The sequence below is a fragment of the Lissotriton vulgaris genome, chromosome 1_2 (genome assembly GCF_964263255.1).
Source record: "Lissotriton vulgaris chromosome 1_2, aLisVul1.2, whole genome shotgun sequence".
Lineage (NCBI taxonomy): Eukaryota > Metazoa > Chordata > Amphibia > Caudata > Salamandridae > Lissotriton > Lissotriton vulgaris.
In genome coordinates this window covers 253,430,123-253,453,079 of record NC_141686.1, presented here as the reverse complement: position 1 = coordinate 253,453,079, position 22,957 = coordinate 253,430,123, and positions in this window count along the sequence as shown.

Genomic DNA, 22,957 nt, shown 5'->3' with positions numbered 1-22,957 from the left:
CCTGGGCCGAATGGCCTTCCCTTTGCATTATTTAAAGAATCGCCCGACTTCTGGTCAGATCATCTTACAGCTGTTTTTAATGATGTGGTCGAGAGAGGGGAAATACCAACCTTGTGGAAAGGCTCGCTTATAATCCCAATATTTAAAAAAGGCAACTGGCAACAGTCAGAAAATTACCGTTTAACTACCTTGCAGGATTCAGATGCAAAGTTGTTTGCCAATATTCTTTTAACGAACCTAACTGAGTGGGCAAAAGAAGTGCAGGTAATACCCCCAAACCAAACAGGCTTTGTCAAAGGTCTTGGCACAACAACAAATCTTTTAATCTTAGCAATATTAATTGAAAAGGCACTAATTGCAAATCTACCTTTATATTTGTGTTTTGTAGATTTTAAATCTGCCTTCGACAGTATTGATCGCGAGCTTCTTTGGACCAAGCTTGCAAAACAAGGAATTCCAGCCAAGCTGTTAAAAATGATTAAACCTTTGCATTCTGATACTTGGGTTAGAGTGAGGATGGGTAATGGCTCAACGGTAACTAAAATGATTCCAACATCGAATGGGCTTAAACAGGGCTGTGTGTTAGCTCCCCTACTTTTTAACTTATTTTTATCCGATCTCACCTCTGACCTTAATGTTATTAATGCCCACCCACCAAGGCTGGCTCAAACTCAGATATCAAACCTGCTATATGTGGATGATGTTGTTCTAATGAGCTATACAAAGGTGGGGATGCAACGACTGATCGACGGCATATCTAAATACTCCAAAGTAAACGGTATGCCCATTTATGATGCAAAGACTAAAATGATGGTAATCACCAAAAATGTACGTTTAAAGTATGTGCAGACCTGGTTTTTGGAAGGTAAAAAACTGGAACAAGTAAATGATTACAAATACTTGGGAGTAACTTACAGCGATAATGGTAAGTTCGTTCATCAGAAAAGTGAAATTACAAGGAAAGCAGGGGCATATTATCAAGGGATTTATCTCTGCTTTTTTGGCTTTAAAAGCCAAGAAAGGGGAGATAAAATTATTTCCCTATCACCAACAGGGTGCTAACACACAAAATTTGCATGTTAGCACCCTTTTTCTCTACACTTCCCCTTGCATCTCTAATGAGATGCAAAGGGGGCGTTCCAGAGAAAAATAATAGGAGAAATGTTGTTAAGCGACATTTCTCCTATTATCAAGGATTTCGCTAACCCTGTTAGTGATAAAAAAAGCAGCGCTAACCGCGGTTAGCACTGCTTTTTTTACACCTGGGGCCTCATTTATGAGCCCTTGTGTCACTTTTACGCTGCCGGTGCGTCACTTTTTGTGACGCACCAGTGGCGTAAAAAATGCGCCTTGTTGCCAGGTAGATGCGTCACTGTGTAACCCCCTGCGCCACATTATACCTGTGCCAGGTATAATGTATGCAAGGGGCGCGTATTGACGCAAGGAAGGGTCATAGAAGTGACGCAATGAAATCTATGAGATTTCACTGCGTCACTTTTAGGACGCCGTTGCGTCAAAATCTTGCGCCTGCCTCACAGCAGGCGTAAGACTGACGCAGGCCCTTTCACAAGGGGCTTGCCCCATGTGAAAGGACGCATTGCTGGAGTTGCGTCACTTTTGTGACACACTCCAGCAATGCGTCACTTTTGTGCTTACAGATACGCCAGAAATACTGACGAATCTGTAACTCCTTGCGACATGATGCGTCATACATTAAATATGACGCATCAGGAATGTCGCAAGGAGTGCGCACTGAGAAGTGACGCATCGCTGCTTTCACGCAGCGATGCGTCATTTCTCATAAATGAGGCCCCTGGTATTTTCCTGACTTGACCATGATATCCTATGAAAGGTGGATATCATGGCTAAGTTTGTGAGCCCCGATTATCAAGCTAACGCCAAACTTCGAGAGATTATCGTTGGTTTTCCAGAGATAATCTCTCAATTGGCAGTTAGTGCGAGGATTTTTATCACTTCTGAGATAAACCTTGCTAATAGCAAGTTATCTCTGCGATAATTTCCGGCGAAGCTTAGCGTTAAAAAATTCGTTGCTAACCATCGTTAGCGATAAATATCGCTAAACGTTGGTAATATGCCCCGCAAATTCCATTACCGCCGCATTTAGATCTATCCAGAAATCCATTGGAGATTTGTCTTACTGCCCTCTATTAAAATCAATATCTACTAAACTATTGCCTTCCCTAACATATGGGAGTGAAGTGCTCAATGGGAGCGATGCAGAGATTATAAATACTTCGGTAGCAAAAACCTATCGTCATTTATTTTCACTCCATAAGAATGCCTCACAATCACAAGTAAGGTTGGAATTTGGTCTGAACAACCAATCTTGTGCAAGAAAAGGAAACTATCAGCCTGATTCATGTACATGCCGTTTTGCGTGTCCCTAATAGCGATTCATAGCGAATCGCTATTGAGGACACGCAAAACGGCATTCATGTAGGAATTGCTACTTAAATAGCGATTCCTACATGTTCTTTATTTGCGAGTAGCAATTTGCTACTCGCAAATACTCCCCAATCATTCCTATGGGCCAAGAGGCCCATTGGAATGAATGGGGATTTGCGAGTAGCAATTTGCTACTCGCAACTGAGATAGCGATTTTAAGGGTGCCAGGGGTGTCCAAAGGACGCCCTGTAGCACCCCTAAAATGCACTTTTGGACAGGTGTTGCGCACACACATGTCCAAAGGACATGTGTGTGTGCTACATGCAACTTTGAATGATGCTTTTAAAAGCATTTTTCTGAGATTTTGCTATTTACCGACAGGTCTGACCTGTCGGTAAATAGCGGCCCCAAAAGTCCAAAATCGCAATTTTGTTGTGTGTCATGAATAGCATTTGAGGAATCTCTATTAGAGATTCCTTAAATGCCATTCCACGCAAATATGCGAATTCTTACATAGCGATTTTTGCATTTGGTATCATGAATACCAAATGCAAAAATCGCACTCGCTAAGGGCCAGATTCTGAGAATCTGGCCCTTTGCGAGTGCAATTTACCTACATGAATCAGGCTGATAATGAAGGTGTGGAACAGGATTAAAAATGATTATGACAACAAAATGTCCCGCCTTCTTTGGCAATAAGCAAGCACCAACTAACTATTTTCGCCTATCTAAAATCGGATATCAAGGACTATGGTTTAGCTCCTATTTGGAACAACACGATCAAACAGGAGAGTTTCAAGTAGACAATAAACACAATCAAGGACTATCTTTCTTTGATAAAGGACAAAGATAATTTTACTAAAAGACACCATGCATGGCCAATAGTAAATGGTTTTAAGAAAAAGAAGATCTAAACCAATTTGCAAACATCATGGACGAAAAAAAATAAACAATCTTTATGAATGCTGAGTTTGGTATCTTTCCAGATTCATGTTATTTGGCACAATGGAAAAGACCTGAAGAATTCGGAGCATGTACGCTTTGTTAATCTGGTCAAGAAAACATCATACACTTAATGTGCCTTTGCCCGAACCTGGAAGTCGAAAGAAAAGCTGTTCTTAACCTCATAGATGCTATTAAACATTCCTCCCCAGTGCTGTGCTGTCCATTGGAACTAGTGCTGAATGGACGTCCAATGGTCGTGCGCAGCACTGGGGAGGTAGTGCTGCCGTCGGCCAATGCACCGAGGCAGCACTTAAGGGGCTAAGAAACTATTTAATGTAGTGTATTTTGTAAAGTGCACAACTGCCCCAACGGGGCGTCCCGGCGCTGTATAGCGCTGTGGAACCCTTCCTGACTCTCCCTGTGAGAAGCCCCTCCTGGGCACCCCCAAGGTGAAGCCAGGCATCCTAGTGTTGTAGGGACCATTGTGGAGATTGAGCAAGCTATTGCCCAGAGTTGCAGTATGGGACCCATGATTAGAGTAGGCGCCGAGGCGAGAATTATCGAGTCCGCAGACATTGAGCTCAAGACCCTGCCGCGTCAGGACTTGAACCCTGGTCCCAGGCCTGATCTCGGCTTCAGAGTCTGCTGCTCTAACCAGTGAGCCACACTTCTCCACAGAACGTGGTATAAGGACCTGTAGACAGGCTATTATGGCAAGCTTAGATCCCGAAGATTTAGCAATTAATTCAGCATTTGTGAAATTTCTTATATTGGCCAAGAAAAGTTGGACGCTGGTGTTTGAATTTTTGTGTAATTACTGTCAAGTTGATTAATGGAATAATTTTTATGGGTCAGACTTCTTTTTATTGTTTTATGAGAAGTATTTGAATATATGCATGCAACAGTATTTAAGTATTGTATACATTTTTATCCATTTGTAAGATTTTAATTAATTAATCAAACAAATAAATAAACATGAAACAACATAACCATGAAAAACACATGACACCTGAAACTTCGGGAGGCCTGTTTTCTTGTCCAGGCCCGTGGCCAGGGTTGGTCGTCATACCATTCTAGGTAATTATAAAGTCCATGTGGGTTTGTCCTTGTATTGTCTCCCTTTCTCTACCTTCCCTTCTTACATTTGCTTATTCCATGAGATGCTTTCCACCAGGACTTTAAGTGGGAAAAAAACTAGGGGTGCTCTAAAAGGACTGGGGCAAACCTCAAAGGGTTGTGGCCTATCTAAGTAGGGGTGTGGTCTAAATAAAGATAACTAGTGTAAAATGCGACTCTCCTGGCATGATGTCATGGCTGTAGGAACCAGTGTCCCACACAGGAACAAGCCGGCCCGGCAGGGGACGGGCAAGAACAGTGCAGGCCTCCATCTGGGTGGGAGAGAGGAGCAGAGACCACTGTCCCCAGCGAGGCCGTTCAGGTCCCCTTCGGGCCACGTAGGACAGCCGAATGATACGCAAAGACACCAATGGGGCCAGCATGGCATCTAAAAGACCAGCTCACAACTGGCCCTCAGTCACAGGCCCATCCCTCCCTGCCTGAGTGCCTGCCTTATCAATCCGACCTCGGCCGACAGAAGGCAGACAACTAGAGCCACATTTTTTTTTGTTGGGGGGGGGGGCTACGTCTTCCTGCCATAGGCAGAGTGGCTCCAAGAAGGGGTGAAAACACAACAATGGCCTCATTAAAAAGTAGATGTTTTTTTTAAAGACCTGTGAAGTACTCGGGTGCGGCTGCAATTAGACGGTCGCCAGCCCGCGACGCTCTCTCAGCCCGGGCTGACACACACGACGGGGTGGGGGGCTGAAGCCCGGTGAGCCCAATGGGTGTTGCGCGCCTGGACGACAGTCTTCCAGACTCAATAAGCAGCTGGAAGGTGATCAGTTCTAATGGTACTCAGTACCCCGTTAGTCCACCTGCAGCGTGCACAGTGCCCTGAGGGGTGGGGTCTATCTCAGCCTCTGTATCAGCTGGCACCACCCCTGCTTACACATTGATGCAGTATATCCCCCTCCCGCATCCCTGGTGACTGGTCCAGCCAGATAAGTTAAGTCAAGTCAAGTCAAAGATTTATATAGCGCGCTACATACCCGGAGGGTCTCAAGGCGCTTGAAGAAGGGTGGGGAGTTGCTTGTCGAATATCCAAGTTTTAAGTTGCTTTCTGAATGCTAGGTGGTTCTGAGTGAGACGAAGGTGAGTGGGGAGTGAGTTCCAGGTTTTAGCTGCGAGGTAGGAGAAGGATCTACCTCCCATGGTGGTTTTATTGATGCGAGGTACGGTAGCAAGCGCTTGGTTGGAAGAACGTCGTTGGCGGGAGGGGGTGTAGAAGGAAAGTCGTGTGTTGAGGCATTCAGGTCCAAGTTCATAAAGTGCTGTGTGTGCGTGGGTTAGGAGGCGGAAAGTAATCCTCTTATTGACGGGGAGCCAGTGGAGGTTTTTCAGGTGATTAGAGATGTGGTCTTTACGTGGGATGTCTAGTATGAGTCTGGCTGATGCGTTCTGCATGCGTTGGAGTTTTTTCTGGAGTTTTGCAGTGATACCTGCGTATAGGATGTTTCCGTAGTCCAGGCGGCTGGTGACCAGTGCATGGGTGACCGTTTTTCTGGTTTCGGTGGGGATCCAGCGAAATGTTTTTTTGAGCATGCGAAGAATGTTGAAGCAAGATGATGAAACGGCGTTGACTTGTCTGTTCATAGAGAGTGAGGAGTCCAGGATGACGCCCAGGTTCCGTGCGTGGTCTGTCGGGATGGGTGCTTTTCCAAGGGCCTCTGGCCACCAAGAGTCATCCCAGGCGGAGGGGGAGGTACCTAAGATAAGGACTTCTGTTTTGTCTGAGTTAAGTTTCAGACGGCTGTGCTTCATCCACTCGGCTACATCTTTCATTCCTTCATGTAGGTTGGTTTTGGCGGTGTTAGGGTCTTTGGTGAGCGATAGGATCAGTTGAGTGTCATCAGCGTAGGAGATGATGTTGAGGTTGTGCTGGTGTGCGATGGCCGCGAGGGGGCTCATGTATACGTTGAAGAGGGTGGGACTGAGTGAGGACCCTTGTGGTACGCCCCAGATGACTTTAGTGGCCTCTGACTTGAATGGTGGGAGGCGTACTCTCTGAGTTCTTCCAGCAAGGAATGAGATGATCCATTCCAGTGCTATTCCTTGGATTCCGATGTTTCTGAGTCGTTGTAACAGGGTGTTATGTCGAAGGCTGCGGAGAGGTCGAGGAGGATGAGGGCGACTGTGTCTCCATTGTCTAGTAGAGTTCGAATGTCGTCTGTTGCTGCGATGAGTGCGGTCTCAGTGCTGTGTTTGGCTCGGAAGCCGGACTGTGAGGAGTCGAGGGATTTGTTGGTTTCGAGGAAGGCGGCGAGCTGGTTGTTGACAGCTTTCTCGATGACTTTGGCCGGGAATGGGAGGAGCGAGATGGGGCGGTAGTTTTTGAGTTCGGTGGGGTCAGCTGTGGGTTTTTTCAGAAGGGCGCTGAGTTCGGCGTGTTTCCAGCTTTCTGGGAAGGTGCCTGAATTGAGGGAGCAGTTGATGACGTCTCGGAGGTGTGGTGCTATGATGGAGTCTGCTTTGTTGAAGATGTGGTGAGGGCAAGGGTCTGTGGGGGATCCTGAATGGATGGAGTTCATCAGGCGGATGGTGTCCTCAGTTGAGATTGGGTTCCAGTCATTAAGGATGTTCGAGGGGGGTGAGGGTCCTGCAGAAGGTTGGGTGGGTTGGTCTCCGGGTCTGTTGTCGAAGCTGTTGTGGATGTCTGCGATTTTGTTGTGGAAGAACGAAGCTAGGGAGTCGCAGAGGGCTTGAGAGGGGGTGATGTCGTTGGAGTTGGCTGAGGGGTTGGTAAATTCTTTGACGATGTTGAATAATTCCTTGCTGTTGTGGGCGTTGTTGTCTAGTCGGTCTTTGAATGCGGCTTTCTTGGCAGATCGGATAAGTTGGTGGTGTATGCGGGTGGCGTTTTTGAAGGCGTCCCTGGTGCTGGTGTTTGGGTCTTTTTTCCAGGCCTTCTCGAGGGAGCGACAGAGTTTCTTGGATTTCTTGAGATCATCGTTGAACCAGGAGGCATTTTTGCTGCCTAGTTTGATTTGACGTTTTTTCAGCGGTGCTAGGATGTCGGCGCTGTTGGATAGCCATTGGGTGAGGTTAATTGCTGCTTGGTCGGGGTTTGAGGAGTGGGCAGGGGGGTTTTGAAGAAGCGATGAGGAGATCTGGTTGATGGTGACTTTGTTCCAGTTTCTTCGCAGAGTAGGTTGAGGATGGTTGTGAGTTGTGGACTTATTGTAGGTAAAATGTACGCAGCTGTGGTCCGTCCAATGGAGAATAGTGGTGTGACTGAAGGAGACATGTTTGCTGGAGGTGAAGATAGGGTCGAGTGTGTGACCTGCGATGTGGGTGGGCGTAGTGACAAGTTGTTTGAGTCCGAGGTTGGCGAGATTGTCCAGAAGGGAGGTGGCATTGCTGTCATTGCTCTTTACATTCACTTATTGGAGGGAAAACGTTGTAAATCCTTTAATTCTGTTCTATAAGGTAAGTGCAGGACGCAATCCGCACCCCAGGGGTTATTATGGACGAGAATAATGTTCAGTGAATTTCGTGCTCTGATTGGTTGAAAGCCGTGAAATGTGAGTGCAGCAGCTGAAGGGAAAGCTCCTTCCGCCCCTAAACCACGTCCCCCAAACCACCGAGCGGGGAGCTATTGACATGCACGAGGGTCCTTCTGACCAGAATATATTGCACTTGTTGACTTAAGCCGACATCCGAGCATGCGCACACCGAGACATCCGAGCATGCGCACACGACATCCGAGCATGCGCACACCGAGACATCCGAGCATGCGCACACCGATGTGCGTGCTCTCCCTAGTTCAAAAAAACAAAAGAAACCAGACTACCTCTGCGAGCCCTCAACAGAGCCAGGTTCGAAACCGTCAGGCCAAGCCACCTACTGTCCCTGGCTTCTCTAAATGAACCTGACTCATACTTTAAAGAATAATAGATCAACATAATATCAAAGATTTAATTTGCTTTTTACAAAATTATGGACCTGAACACAGATCCTTCAAAAATTGTGTAAAGTCAATTATCATCACCACTCGAAGTGTGAATGACTTTCAACACGATAAAACTACAAGCCTAATGAGGAAGCCATTGTCCCTTTAATCAGTACGAGAAATCTTAGGAACGTTATGGTATCTTTATAAATGTAACTAAATGCAGCAACAATATAACGCTAGCACGTGCGCATATAGAATAGATCCTCATTCTCAATCTTACAAAAAAACATTTTCTTCTTCTGGGTATGCAAATTTCCCCAAAGCAGCTGGTTGTTGTCAGGCAGACTGCCCTCTAGGGACAGTTGATGATACTGCAGCTACTGCTTAGTGGACATGTTCAATCTTTCACTCTCTCTCTCTCAACAAACACACACACTCTCTCTCTCTCAACAAACACACACACACTCTCTCTCTCTCTCACACACACACTCTCTCTCTCACACACACACACAAACACACACACACTCTCTCTCTCTCTCTGTCTCTGTCACTCTCTCTCTCACACACACACTCTCTCTCTCAACAAACACACACACTCTCTCTCTCTCACACACACACACACTCTCTCTCTCTCTCTCTCACACACACACACACGCACTCTCTCTCTCTCTCTGTCTCTGTCTCTCTCTTTCTCACACACACACTCTCTCTCTCAACAAACACACACACACTCTCTCTCTCTCTCTCTCTCACACACACACACTCTCTCTCTCTCTCACACACACACACACACTCTCTCTCTCTCTCTGTCTCTGTCTTACTCTAAAAAAGAAACAGCGGCAAAGCCGTTGGTTTGTAATTTTTGTGCTTAATAATTCTTTGGGTGGGGGGGGGGGGGGGGGGTAGTGGGAGGGAATGATTACGATATCTCCGGCCGAATCAGGAAATACCGATTGTAATGGGGGCGGTGGTGTCTACTTCATTTTCAAAACAAGCGCATCAGCGCCTCATTGGGTGTATCAAGCGCTATACAAAAAGAATTACAATGCAATACAAATCCCTGCCAGGCTCAGCTGAGGGGCCCTTTCAGGGAGGGGGAGTAGTATCGGTCCCATACTCGGTCTGATTGGGTCAAAAGAGCAGGGACCTGCAGGCCGAGCAAAGAAGCCAGAGTTGGGGGCTCGGTCGAGGGGCTGCTGCAAGGGGGTGGGGCCCCAATGCCACCAACAGTAACAGGACTACAAGGAAGAAATCATTGTTCACTGCTGAAACCCAAGACTTCATGGTAGTGCACAAACATAAGCAGAGGCGTAGGAGATGCTAAAATTCTGGGAGGGACAGGGACAACCTTGTAGACTTTCCAGTGACCCTATACAAATCACCGCCTATTAAACAAATACAATCGCATACTTTTGAAGAGAAATATTGAGAAAAGCAGGCATGTAGTCACAGTTTGCATTATGCTTCATTGTTATTTACATTCATATAGTAATCAGACCAAATGTTAAAAAACATGCATATGAATCTTGTATCTTCATGCACCAAGCAAACAAAGGTCGCTGATTTAGGGTGGGGGCGTCGTGTTTGCAAGAGCATTATGGTTTGAAAAGTACCCGCTGCTGTATTCCTGGTCTCCACCAATTTTCATGTATCGCATTTGAGATAAACGTTGCTAATAGCACGTTATCTCTGCGATAAAATCTGTCAATGCGCGGCAATAACATTTTTTTTGCTAAGCTCATTTAGCGATAAATATCGCTAGTTGTTGATAATATGCCCCATTGTTCACTGCTGAAAGCCATGACTTCATGGAAGTGCACAAGCATAAGGGGCATGGGCTTGGTGGGGGAGTAGAAATGGGACGGGCGGATTGAGGGAAAGAAGAAACAAAAATTTAGGCGGGTGGAGGGAGATTAACACCAACAGGGGTGGGAGGGAAAAGAAGCAAAATGGACGGGGATATGGTAGACGGCCTGAAAACACGCATGGAGTGTTTGCAAAACAAAAATGTTGCTTTTAAATTAAATGCGCTAAAACACCCAAGACCTGTTCTGCAAGTTAATGTTATAAAGCAGTGAAAAGCGGTGCTGCTTTAAAATTAAGGGGCATATTAGCAAGAACACTGCGTAAATTTATCGCCGTTTTATCGGCAGGAAACTGCAGCTAAAACAGCGATAATGGGCTTGCTAATATGCGTTATAGAATTCCAATAGAAGCCCAGGTTAGATGTGCAGGACATCTAACCTGAGCTTCTATTGGAATTCTATAACGCATATTAGCAAGTCCATTATCCCGATAAAACAGCGATAATTTTACGCAGGGTTCTTGCTAAAATGCCCCCCAATGAGTTAAAAGACACAAGACCTGTCCTGAAAGATCAGTTATAAACGCAGTGCTGAAAGCAGCGAGGGGCTACAAAAACACGGGTTAACCCAAGAAATCACTGGGACCTGGGCGGAATATTGATACAAACAAAGCGGTCCCAGATAGACACACAATTAACTCAATTGTGACAACAAATAAGTGCATACAAAAATGACTTATAACAACATTGTTTTTAATCACAACGTATATCGTAATTGATTCATTCATAAAAATAAATACGCAGTAAATCACATATAATGCCCCTAAAAGAAAGAAGTAGGGAAGGGTAGTGCTGGGATAGTGAAAGTATAGGAACTAGGATATGGGTCACATGGGTGTTGCTGTGGGTGTTCCCATACAACACCCATGGAACCAGACACATTCCCAGATTTACGAGGAATCGTAAATCTGGAAAGGCGTGTGAATCCTACACCACCCCAGGGGAGGCGTAGGGAGGCGCAACAAAGAGAAATGTTGTAATTTCCCCTTGTTATTTTTCCTCTTTCAATGCGTGCTGCATTCTACAGCACTCATTGAAAGAGGAAAATGCCTGTAGTGATTGTTTTTATGTAGGAAGGTGGCCCTTCCTACACAAAAACAATGTCCCCATAATGCAGGCATCCTTGCACCATTGTGCAAGGGTGCCTGCACCGGCGCATGGCAGCTGTGTGTGTGCCAGGACAGGGGGAAGCAGAGATGCAACATATTCTTTTAAATATGTTGCATTCCTGTGCTTTGAAAGTAACTCAGTGCGGCGCAGCCAAATGGCTTGCGGAATGCACATAAGTCACTTTCTTGTGAATTTGCCCAACATTTCTAAAGCAGAACCTGAGGCAATCGTAAAAGTAGTGCGCCGAAAGTAACGTATAAGGCCGATCGTGAGATGATCCATGAAATAGGGCCAGTCTCCAGGGCGTGAACTAAACAGCAAAAGGAGTGACAAATTTAACCTAATCACCAACCAAACCAAAGTAATTTCGAAAGGCACGTGAAAGAACCAATCACAAGCCATGGGCGTGCTGCTACTTCATACAGTAGAAACACCATGTCAAGAGACAGCGCATGCGCTGCCTAGGCTCCACCTAAAAAGAAGTTTGAACGGGCGCCGTTTCACGGGTCATCACCAGGGGTTCCTTCCATGACGCTGTATATATACCAAGGACGACACTAGGTGCCAGCGGAGTCATGTACAGAGCGCTCTGGTCATTACGACCCATTTATATTTGTTTGTAATGATTATAAATCGCCAGTGAAGCTGCTTGTGAGGCCTGTAGGAGCCTGACTTCTAGCGATACGAGAAAACTTTCCAATATTAGCTTCTTCTACGAGATGCTTTCCACAATCAATCTAGGGCAGAAATTGTGTCCCCCTGAATTGAGCAGTATAATGGTTAATTTTTAATATAATTTTGATAATAATTTGGACCTAGACTTTCACAAGATCCTCAAAAAATGTCCTTGAGCTATCATTTTTAATTTTTTTATCTGGATCTACCTGTCTAGCCCTCAGTCAACCGGTCAAGCCAGCTTTGCCACACCTGCCAGCTCAGACCTCCGTCCCGGCCAACTCACTCGGCGTACTAGCCCAGGGGGTACTAGGCATGGCTTATCTTTTTAGCCGCCCCGGTCTGTCAGCTCTGCCCTCCCTCCAGCAGCTGACCAGCCCAGCAGAAAGCGGGGAACCAATCCGCAGTCAACCATTAGTCGGTCAGCCTGCGGGGAACCAATCTGCAGCCGCCCATTAGGCCGTCAGCATGCGTGGAACCAATCCGCAGTCAGCCATTAGCCGGTCAGCCTGTGGGGAACCAATCCGCAGTCACCCATTAGCCGGTCAGCCTGCAGGGAACCAATCCGCAGTCAGCCATTAGCCGGTCAGCCTTGCTCTGGTCGAACCCAAGAGGGTTTCACCACAGGGGGGTCCTTTCGGGCCCGCCGTTCTACCGAGGACGTCAGTCCGGCCGTGAGACATGCTTGACCTGCACGCAAGACCAGCCAGGCCCACTGACCATGTAAAAAATCACCATCCAGTCAGTCTGCCACACTACACAGTGAGCCGCCCAGCAGTCCAGCCGTCCAGCTACTATAAAGGAATGAGGTTACCGTCGTCTCTTCCATCACTGCTCGAGAGTTTCATTGCCACACAAAGTGTAATGATTGCATCCCAGCTGACCGTTCTCCCTCTAGGGACAATCAAGTGAACTGTACTTGATCTGAGCCAAATGGCTGCGAAGCAATCGCCACACAAAGAGCAGATGAACCTCGACAAGCGACTAAAATGGCCAGGGCCGGTTCGAGGATCTGCGAGGCCCTGGGATAAAAGGGAACCTGCGAGGCCCCCTCTAATTTAGATAAGTGGCCCCCTACAAGGAGACCATTCACAGACACTGTGGGGGGCCCATTGTCCAGCATTTTGGGCCGTGGTATTTACTTCATTTACAACATAGGCGCATCAGCGCCTCATTGGGTGTATCAAGCGCTATACAAAAATAATTACAATTCAATACAAATCCCCGCTAGGCTCAGCTGAGGAGCCCTTGCAGGGAGGGGGGTAGTATCGGTCCCATACTCGGTCTGATTGGGTCAGATGAGCAGGAACCCGCAGGCCGAGCAAAGAAGCCAGAGTTGGGGGCTCGGTCGAGGGGCTGCTGCAAGGGGGGCTGGGCACCAATGCCACCATCCCAGGCCATGATCACACACCCACTTCTTTGCGCTTTCTAAACAGTAACAGGACTACAAGGAAGAAATCATTGTTCACTGCTGAAACCCAAGACTTCATGGAAGTGCACAAACATAAGCAGAGGTGTAGGAGATACTAAAATTCTGGGTGGGACAGGGACAACCTTGTAGACTTTCCAGTGACCCTATACAATTCACCACCAGTTAAACAAATACAATCGCATACTTTCGAAGAGAAATATTGAGAAAAGCAGGCATGTAGTCACAGTTTGCATTATGCTTCATTGTTATTTACATTCATATAGTAATCAGACCAAATGTTAAGAAAACATGTATATGAATCTTGCATCTTCATGCACCAAGCAAACAAAGGTCGCTGATTTAGGGTGGGGGCGTCGTGTCTACAAGTGCATTATGGTTTGAAAAGTACCTGCTGCTGTATTCCTGTGGCCTCATTTATGAAAAGTGACGCATCGCTGCATGAAAACAGCGATGCGTCACTTTTCACTGCGCCCTCCTTGTGATAAGTGTGGCTCAAATCCACCTGAGCGACTTACCTCACTCATCTATCATTAAACAATATAATAAGCCAGCCAGGCAGTGGAGAAGAATTAGAAATATATTTTATTGGCCATAATATTCATCTGCAGATGGGCCCTGTCAGGTCTACACTCCAGGGAGTGCATCGAGAGGACTGCCTCCTCTCACCACAGCAATACATTATCACATAGCATGGCAGAGTAAAATCACGCCCAGACTGGAAAAGTACTGGGCTCAGCAGAGGGTGAACAATGAACTCATACATGAGGCATCTGCACCTGCGAAGGCAACACTGTTATCACCCCTCAAGGCCACAGAGCCGAAGCTCTGCTACTCCAGGGCATAAAACATTTCTGCAAAACTAACTCGAGGCAAGAAATGCTGAAACAGGGACTTTCTGCTCATAAGGGAGGGGGAAAACTGTACCATGAGACATTGGAGCTGCAGAGCAAATGTCAGCATTAGAAATCTGTTTGTCATAGACAAGCTTCTCTCTATTATAGGAAAGTATACAAAAATATCAATAATGGGAACCTAACAGATAGAAGGCAATGTACTACAGCAAGTCTTCTAACTTAGAAGGCAAAAATAAGACAAAAGCTTAACCATTACAGAAACAGTTCTATCCAAATGAAGCTTGCATATTAAAAAAAATAGCTCAGTGGGTTGCAGCACATGAATAATAGGCTGTAACTGCATATTAATTTAGACACATTAGGCTAACATATTCACCACATCATTAGCAGGAAAATTACAATCTATCAGACCCTCCTTTTAGCCTAATGTGGCTAACATAAGTGCAGCCTTTATTGCTCAAAGTAGGGACTGTACAATTCTAAAGGAGAGAACGGGGACGGCATCACTCATCAATCAAAGGTCGGGAAAGGAAATACTAGGATGAGCATGATCATAGAAGTAGTGCAGCATACTATAGGACAGGAAGTGCAGAGGCAACAAGTAAAAGAACAACCCCTGCAATACCTACTAAAACAATTATTATTCTCTGGGTGTGAGGCACCCTCCTTTTTGACTAATCTAAGCATATGCTCTCGGCGTACCATTGCTCTATAACACTATGTCATGATCGTACAACTTTTTTTTTTGTTTGTTTTTTTGCGTAAGCCCTTTATTAACATAAAGTAGAATACACAGCATGAGCCCACAACCCTGAGGCCGGCTCGCCACTGCACCTTGTTAGATCAGTACAATCAGAAATGAATATGCAGAGTCATCTGTTAACGGTAGATAGAACCATCCGGTATTTTCCAGTCAGGGCACGCATTGTACAATCAACATGAGTCTTACATTTTGTGATTTTATCAACCAAACTCTAACTTCCCCAACTTAAGACCTGCTATTGCCTTCAGTTACATCCTACACAGTGAGCTAAGCAGTGTTCCATAATTCCCTCTAAATAGTCTTCAGGGGCCATAACCACACGACACTCACTCACCTCACGGCGTCACCCGCACATCAACTAATCCTCCCCATTCTCCTGTAAGGAGTTCAAATAGTCTGTCAAAAAGCACCATACATCCTTGGGCTTAGATTTAGCAGGTAAGTCCTCTTCATACGTTTGTAGGTTATCCCTACAAGTAGACATGCTATGCATCCACATCTTTACAGTCGGTACCTTACGGCTGTGCCAACATTGTGCCACCTGTCTTTTGGCCAACAGCAGTGCGATAGCACAGAATTTGCGCTTCAGCGCTCTGAGTTGGGGTATAATACCGAGCAGACAGACCTGTGGTGTGCAGTGCACCTCGTCATCCAACATGCTCGACAAAGCGGTTGTGACCTCCTCCCAGTAACTCGCCACACGCTCGCACTTCCATGCCAAATGTACAAAGTCTGCCCCATCCCTGTTGCAGCGCTTACATTTGTCTTCCTCTTGAAGCCCATATCTGCGCATTTTCACCGGTGTGTAATAGCTTTGGTGGATGAACTTGAAATGAATAATCCTCAGATTCCCGTTTGGTGTAAGTATCTGAGTCAGTGCGCATGAACTGTACCATTCCACCTCCGTCAGTGGAGCCTCCAGTAGTGTATCCCATCTTTCTTTGGCTTTAAGTGTGTGGCCTGCTATGTCCGATTGTGCAGCAGAGTAAAGTTTGGATACCAAATGAGACAGATCGCTCGTGGTGATCAGCATCTGTAATGGCGCTAGCGTTTCCGGCTCCTCTGGGAATGAAGGGTAATGTCCCTTCAATGCCCTAGTCAATCTGTAATATGAGAAGCGGAACATAAGAGTCTGATTTTGTATGTAATCTAGTTTATCAAGTTCTATAAATGTGCCCCCCTGAAATACGTCGCTCATTTTGTCGATCCCGGCTCTGGACAGTAGTGACATCCCCACTTTCTCGCTAGTGACTGATAAGGCCTGATGGTGCTGTAATGGCATGTTCGGTGCATATAACGGGGTCTTGTGGGCCAATTGTCCTAGTTTATTCCATGCCTTGATCGTGGTGTCTACCGTGTTGATGTCTTTTGAATGAAGCGGGGGTCTAGTGTGTGTCAATATCGCCGATAGTGGGACCGGATGGGCATCCCCTTCCTCAATGGCCACGTGTGTAATGTAGGGGACTTCGTGATACCAGTACGCTGCGTACTGAGCCTGGGCACAGAGATAATATAGGAGAAAATCGGGAACCCCGAAACCACCTTTTGCCACTGGGAGCGTTAGGGTCTGTAATTCAATGCGAGCCTGCTTACCCGCCCAGATCAAGGTTAGCACTAGTGATTTGATGCGCCGAAAGACCTCCCGTGTAGGCGTGATTGGGATGTTGTTGAAGAGATACAACAACTTAGGCAGGATGTTCATTTTGACGATCGCTATTCGATCAGCTATGGACAATGGCAAGTGTATCCAGCGATTGACCTTATCTTCCAGTTTGGCGATGACCACTCCGTAATTCGCACGTATGACTTCGTCTGGGTCCCTATGAAACATGACACCTAGATAGCGTATGGGGTCGCGCTGCCACTCTAGTGGATAATCTATTGCAAAGGAATCAGTGGAATCGGTGAGGGGTATTAGCGAGGATTTGGACCAGTTTATCGCCAACCCTGAGTGACCCCCAAAGCGGATGTACTCCCTAAGGAGCGGGTTTAAATGTGTTTCTGGATCGCGAACATAAAGCAACATGTCGTCCGCATAGAGCGATATGTGCAGTGGTCTGGACACAAATTGCAACGCCGATTCCCTGTAATTTTGACGCACTATGCACGCTAGTGGTTCCAACGCTAGCGCGAAGAGCAGGGGTGACAGGGGGCAGCCTTGTCTCGTTCCCCGACCAATGTCGAATGGCGCCGAAACGTACCCATTTATCCGGACCCTCGCACACGGTTTGGTATACAACAAGGAGATCCACTGAACAAATCTTTTAGGAAAACCCATCCTATTGAGGACGGTCAACATGTATCTCCATTCTATTGAATCAAACGCTTTGGCGGCGTCGAGTAGTACAGCCACTGCTTTAACCGAGGGTTTTAGATAGTGCGCCAGAGCAAACAGGGACCTTGTGTTATGTGAGGTGGATCTCGTGGGGACAAACCCTGCTTGGTCCGGGAGCACTAAGCGAGTCATCAGGGGGGACAATCTGACAGCTAGCAACTTTGCAAGTATTTTTGAGTCCACATTTATTAGGGATAGGGGCCTGTAGGAGTCACAGTAGTCCGGGTCTTTAGCCGGTTTGAGGAGCGCAATGATCATAGCTTCACGCAGAGTGGGGGGGAGCAGTGAACCTTCAAAGGAGGTGCCGTACATGTCCACCAAATATGGGGCAATGATATCGACAAATTTTTTGTAAAATTCGGACGTGTATCCATCCGGACCCGGCGCTTTACCGTTTGGGAGCGATGCAATCACTTCAGTGACCTCCTCTACCGTGATCGGCCGAGCCAGATATTCCCGATGGGCATCTGACAGCCAGCCAATCGCCACATTATGGAGGTATTCGTAAGTTTCCTCCGCTGTAGCCGTTGGCTGAGATTGGTATAGTGTGCAGTAGGAGTCCGCAAAACATTTGACTATGTCCGCCGAATGTGTGTGAACTACACCCGCCTCAGATTTGACCCGTAGGATCGCCGAATGCCCCCGCCCTTCACAAATTTTCCGCGCCAGTACTCGCCCTGGCCTACCCCCTTCACCAAAAGCCCTTGCGGAGTGTTTGCGGTCTAGATATTTGATTTCTGACGTTAGGAAGTCGGCATGTTCTGTGTGTAAGTCTCGTAGTTGGGATAATAGCTGTATGTCCCGTGTATTTTCATATTGCAGTTCCAAATCCCTCATCTGACTTTCGCAGCGGCGGATCTGGCTCCTAATGTCTTTGAGTACACCTATGGTGGTGCTAATGCAGACGCCCCTTATCGTGGCCTTAAAGGCTTCCCAGAGTAGACATGGGTCGTCCGTAGTGTGAGAGTTATTAGTGAAGTAGTCCTTGATCGCCTTAATCAGGGTGTCAACATATACGGGGTCTGTGAGGGCCTGGGAGTTAAAACGCCAGTGAAAGGGGGAGGTGTGTAGTGCGGAATGTCTAGCTGCAATACTACCGGATTGTGGTCCGACAATGTGCGTGGAAGCACCTTTACCGTACGAGCCCATAGTGCAATATCCCTGGACCCTAGCCAATAGTCCAGTCTGGACCAACTATTGTGCGATGCTGTAATGTGAGTAGCGCCTGGCTCGTCGGTATGTTGTAGTCTCCAGATATCCGCTAACGCTAGATCGCTCATCATGTGGTCTATCATAATCCTCGCCTGCTTGTGTTGTTCCACTGATTGGGAAGATCGATCCAGCCCGTCCCGTAGTGTTACGTTCCAGTCCCCCCCACATAAAATGTGTGTGCCAGTGTGGTCCTGTAAGTGTCCCCAGATTTCCCGATAAAAGTCAGGTGCGTCGATGTTCGGGCCATATATGTTGAGGAGTGTAATGTGTTGCCCCCTGAGCTTGCCGGACACCAGCACGTATCTACCAGCTGGGTCTTGAGTCACATGTCTCTCTTCGAAGTGTACCCCTTTCTTGACCAAGATGATCACCCCCCGGGAATAGGAGGAATATGAGGCTCTGTAGGACGATCCCGCCCATCTCGACCCCAATGTAGCGTGAGTATGCGGAGCCAAGTGCGATTCCTGCAGGAATGCAATGTCAATATTCCACCTGGTGAGACTGGCAAACACTTGCCTAATTTTCTGTGGGCGTGAGAACCCTCGTATATTCCACGTAAGGACGTTTAGTCCGTACCTGCTACCAGCATTGGAACCTGGCGTACCCATTTAACACAGTACCATTCAATCCTAAGCACGCAAGCAATCCGCCCCCATCCCGACCCCATCCAGCTCCATGAACACCACCTGCAGACACAAGCCCCAGCAGGGCTAACACGTAACATGCACTGGTTTGCAATACCTTCGGTCTTAGTAAACAGTTAAACATCCCTCCTCCCCAGATCCCTCCCACTCCAGCAACCCCAACCTGCCGAAGCCTCACCCTCTCAGAGCACAACTCCCTCAACAGTGTAACCAACAACTTGGTGCTCATGGCAAAACTCGTGTAGGGTTGTACCCTCATGGAGGACCGCTAGTGGCGCAGCACGTCACCCGACAGACAGGTGCAGGCGACATTAACATGAATCTAACTGAAACGCAAAGTATGTGTCCATTAATCCACATGCCCACATTCCCAGTACCACCCCTGCGTTGGATGTAGGCAATGATGCCGCCCTAGAGAAAACAGAACCCCCTTCCATAATGTACAGACGTGCAGGGGAGGGGCCAATCCCACTCAAAGCAGTGTGTCTCTGTCCCCGCACTTAATTATTGCCCGGCCCCACCCAACCTGGACCTCAGCCGCCAGTGCGGTCGAGACGCCTCCAGTAGTGCACATCTCTCGACGTGGGACGAAGCACAATGTCCACTAGTCTGCTACGTTATAGGCTGTTCCCCTTCCAGTTCTGAGGGCTTGTGAGCACAGAGTACACATAAGGACCCGATCCAGTGCCCCAACGTGCGGTAGGAACAGGCGCTTCATGGCCGTTGGTTCTGAGCTCCCATGAGGGAGGTCTGGTAGTTTAGTTCGAACATGAGTGCCTGCTACAGGTCAGGGCAGGATAGGGCTCTAGTCACAGTTAGTTCAGCCGCTCCCCACCCTTTCACCGCCCAATGCACAAATCAAAAATAAAACGCCAGCAGCTCACCTCAAGCAGATGTTCATCAACAAACCTTATATAGATAGCCGAAAGTGACAATGTGGCAGAACCTCGTGGCAGTTTGTGCAGAATTCTCCACCGCTCTGCAAAGTTTGAGTGGTCTAGGCGCCTCAGTCCGATTCTCTGTTCTGGTCTCGTCGGGCTTCCGATCTCGCCTCTTGCTGTATTTTCTTGACAAGTTCGAGGGCCGCCTTAGGTGTCGGTAGCACTATTGTCTGCTCCTTCCACACCACTCGCAGCCGGGCAGGATACAACATGGAATATCCAACGTTTAATTCTCGCAACTTGGCCTTGACCGCAGTGTATTCCCTGCGTGCTTGCTGCACAGCGACCGTGTGATCGGGGTAAAATTCCAGAGTGTTGCCCTGGTGAACGATTTTGCCCTTCTCCCTTGCAAGCCTTAGGATCACGTCTCTGTCCCTGTAATTTAGGATCCTCGCAACTATCGGCCGGGGCGTGGCACCTGGAGGCGGTTTGGGGCCTAGCGATCTATGGGCCAGTTCCACAATGAAGATCTGCGATAAGGCTTCCGGTCCAAATATATCCCTGCAGAGCCCTTCAACATACTGTTCCATGCGGCCCGTGTTGGTGGATTCTGGCAGGCCCGCTATTCGCACGTTATTGCGCCTCGAGAGCGCTTCCAAATCCTCCTCCTTTGCTTTTATTACCTCCAGGATGCGCTCCATTCCCGCGCATTTTGAGGTGGATGTGCGCGCCTCATCTTCGACCGCAGAGATCCTAGTTTCGGCTTCATCCAGTCGTTCTCCGTGCTGTTCTTGTCGGGCAGCCATGCCATCCATCCTGCACGTTAGATTGTCCAACTTCCCGTTGATGTCCTGAAGATTTGTTTGGATCGCCAGTAGTATCTTCTCCATGTTGGTAGACGGTGGCGAGGCCGAAGACCCGCCAGCCTCCGCTGCGTCATCCACCGGCTTAGACCCCTTCCTATTTTCAAAGGAGAGTTTTGGCTGCTGTTTGTCAGGCTTGCCCATGGTGGCGGGCGGTGAAGGCGCCTTACTCAGCTGGGGTCTAGCCGCCCTCGTCACTCTGGTCGACGTCGCCGTGTTTCCGTCTTGGTGGCAGGCAGTAGATGTACTCAATGGCTAGGTCGTTCCCAAGGTGGCCTTCTCCTGTTGTAGTAGCCCTGCAGTGTTATGGAAGCGATGTATACCTGCCAGTACCGCAACGTTGAGGGTCGAGAGTGATGGTTGCGTACGTGCCTGTGCATATAGGGCGCCCTGTTGTTAATCCATCCGGGGCCACTGCCCCCTGTGCGTGTGGTTCGCTGCCCCCGAAGTCTGTCCTCCCTCCAGTCTCCTGCTCCTTGGTCTGCAAGTCGGCGGACGCCAGAAGGCCCTCAATGTGCTGTGCCCAGATGCTATGCGCGCTGTAGTGTGCCCAGATCCTCTATGCGCCGGTCCGCCGTTGGGTCCGCCGTTGGGGCGCCTCGTTATTCGAGCAGGGGTCCGACGGCGTTAGGCCGCCGATATCGCCACTACTGGAGGGGGTGCCGCCATCTTGTCAGGCAAAACAGGCGGTGTGGTGGCGGACTCCGCCGCTAGCGCTCAGGTATGCAGCGTTTTGTTCACGCTCTCCGGCCCTGGTGGTCCGCGTGAAAGGATGGGCGCTGATGTTGGGGTTAAGCGGCTCTCCCGCTCACGCCCGTGCTCTGCTCGCAACGTACCTCCAGGCGGCCGCCGGCCATGTTGTCAGGCAGTCCGATGCTGGTCACCGCGACCTCGGTTTTTCTCCGCGATGAAGGGGAAGCGGCCGCCTCCGCACACATCCAACTGTGCTCCACATCATCCCACACTAGAACGTGGTCTTGCAGGGTGGTTTGGTGGGGTTTTAGTGGCAATGAATCACATCGTGTGATATCGCCCGGCGGAGCTGCAGTTCAAGCAGCCATTCCGCTGTGCGCCCCCTAGCGCCTCTATGATCGTACAACTTAAAAGACATTACAGTTCAAGTCATGAGCAGGAATTAATGCAAATAATATCCAACTATCATTATCAGAGAAAACACCCTATTGAACCATATACTCAGTGTTCACTTGCATTATCAGCGAGGACCTGTATCTAACATCCATGAAGTATATCTTTATTGGGCTGAGAAATGTTTTTTACTAGACTACTCAAAGTATACTAACCCTCACAGCTACTTCCATAGGGCAAGAATAGAAGCAACATTTTTCACCCTTGTGTGTGTTTGAAGGCAACGACCCACACACCCAATAATCTGCAGTACTATAAGTAACATGTGTCTTGTGCAACAATGGAATACTACATCATCCTAATGAACTTCCCAGAAACAAACACAATATTAAAATTGTAGACTATGTGAACCAAATATGGACAGGGGCATCTGGACAAGGAGCCGCAGAGGCAGCTCCTCCTGGGGAAAAGGAACATTCAAAGGGACTCATTTTCCTAGCTAAAAGACCAAAGTAAACTAGGGGAAAAACAGTTCACACTGAGGCCAACCAGAGGGGATCTTCTCCCTTCAAGGGATCTTCTCCCTGCGTCCGTTAAAGCCTCACAGGCAGGCTTTTATTGTTCATTCCCTAACTCCCACGACGGAGTCGCACAGCTTCACGACTCAGAGGAGCACTTAATCTGGGCCCAGGCGCAATCCTAGTGTCCCACCTGACAATGTCTCAACAGTGCACCAGGGCTCTTCCAGCAGTCCATCCCTAACACTTTCTTTAGTCCTTCCCTACTTCCCTTACTCAGCCCTTCTTCCGGTGCCCTGCTCTCCTTTCTTGGGCCACAGATTGTATCGAGTGCTCCCTCGCACCTCTGGATCTGTGA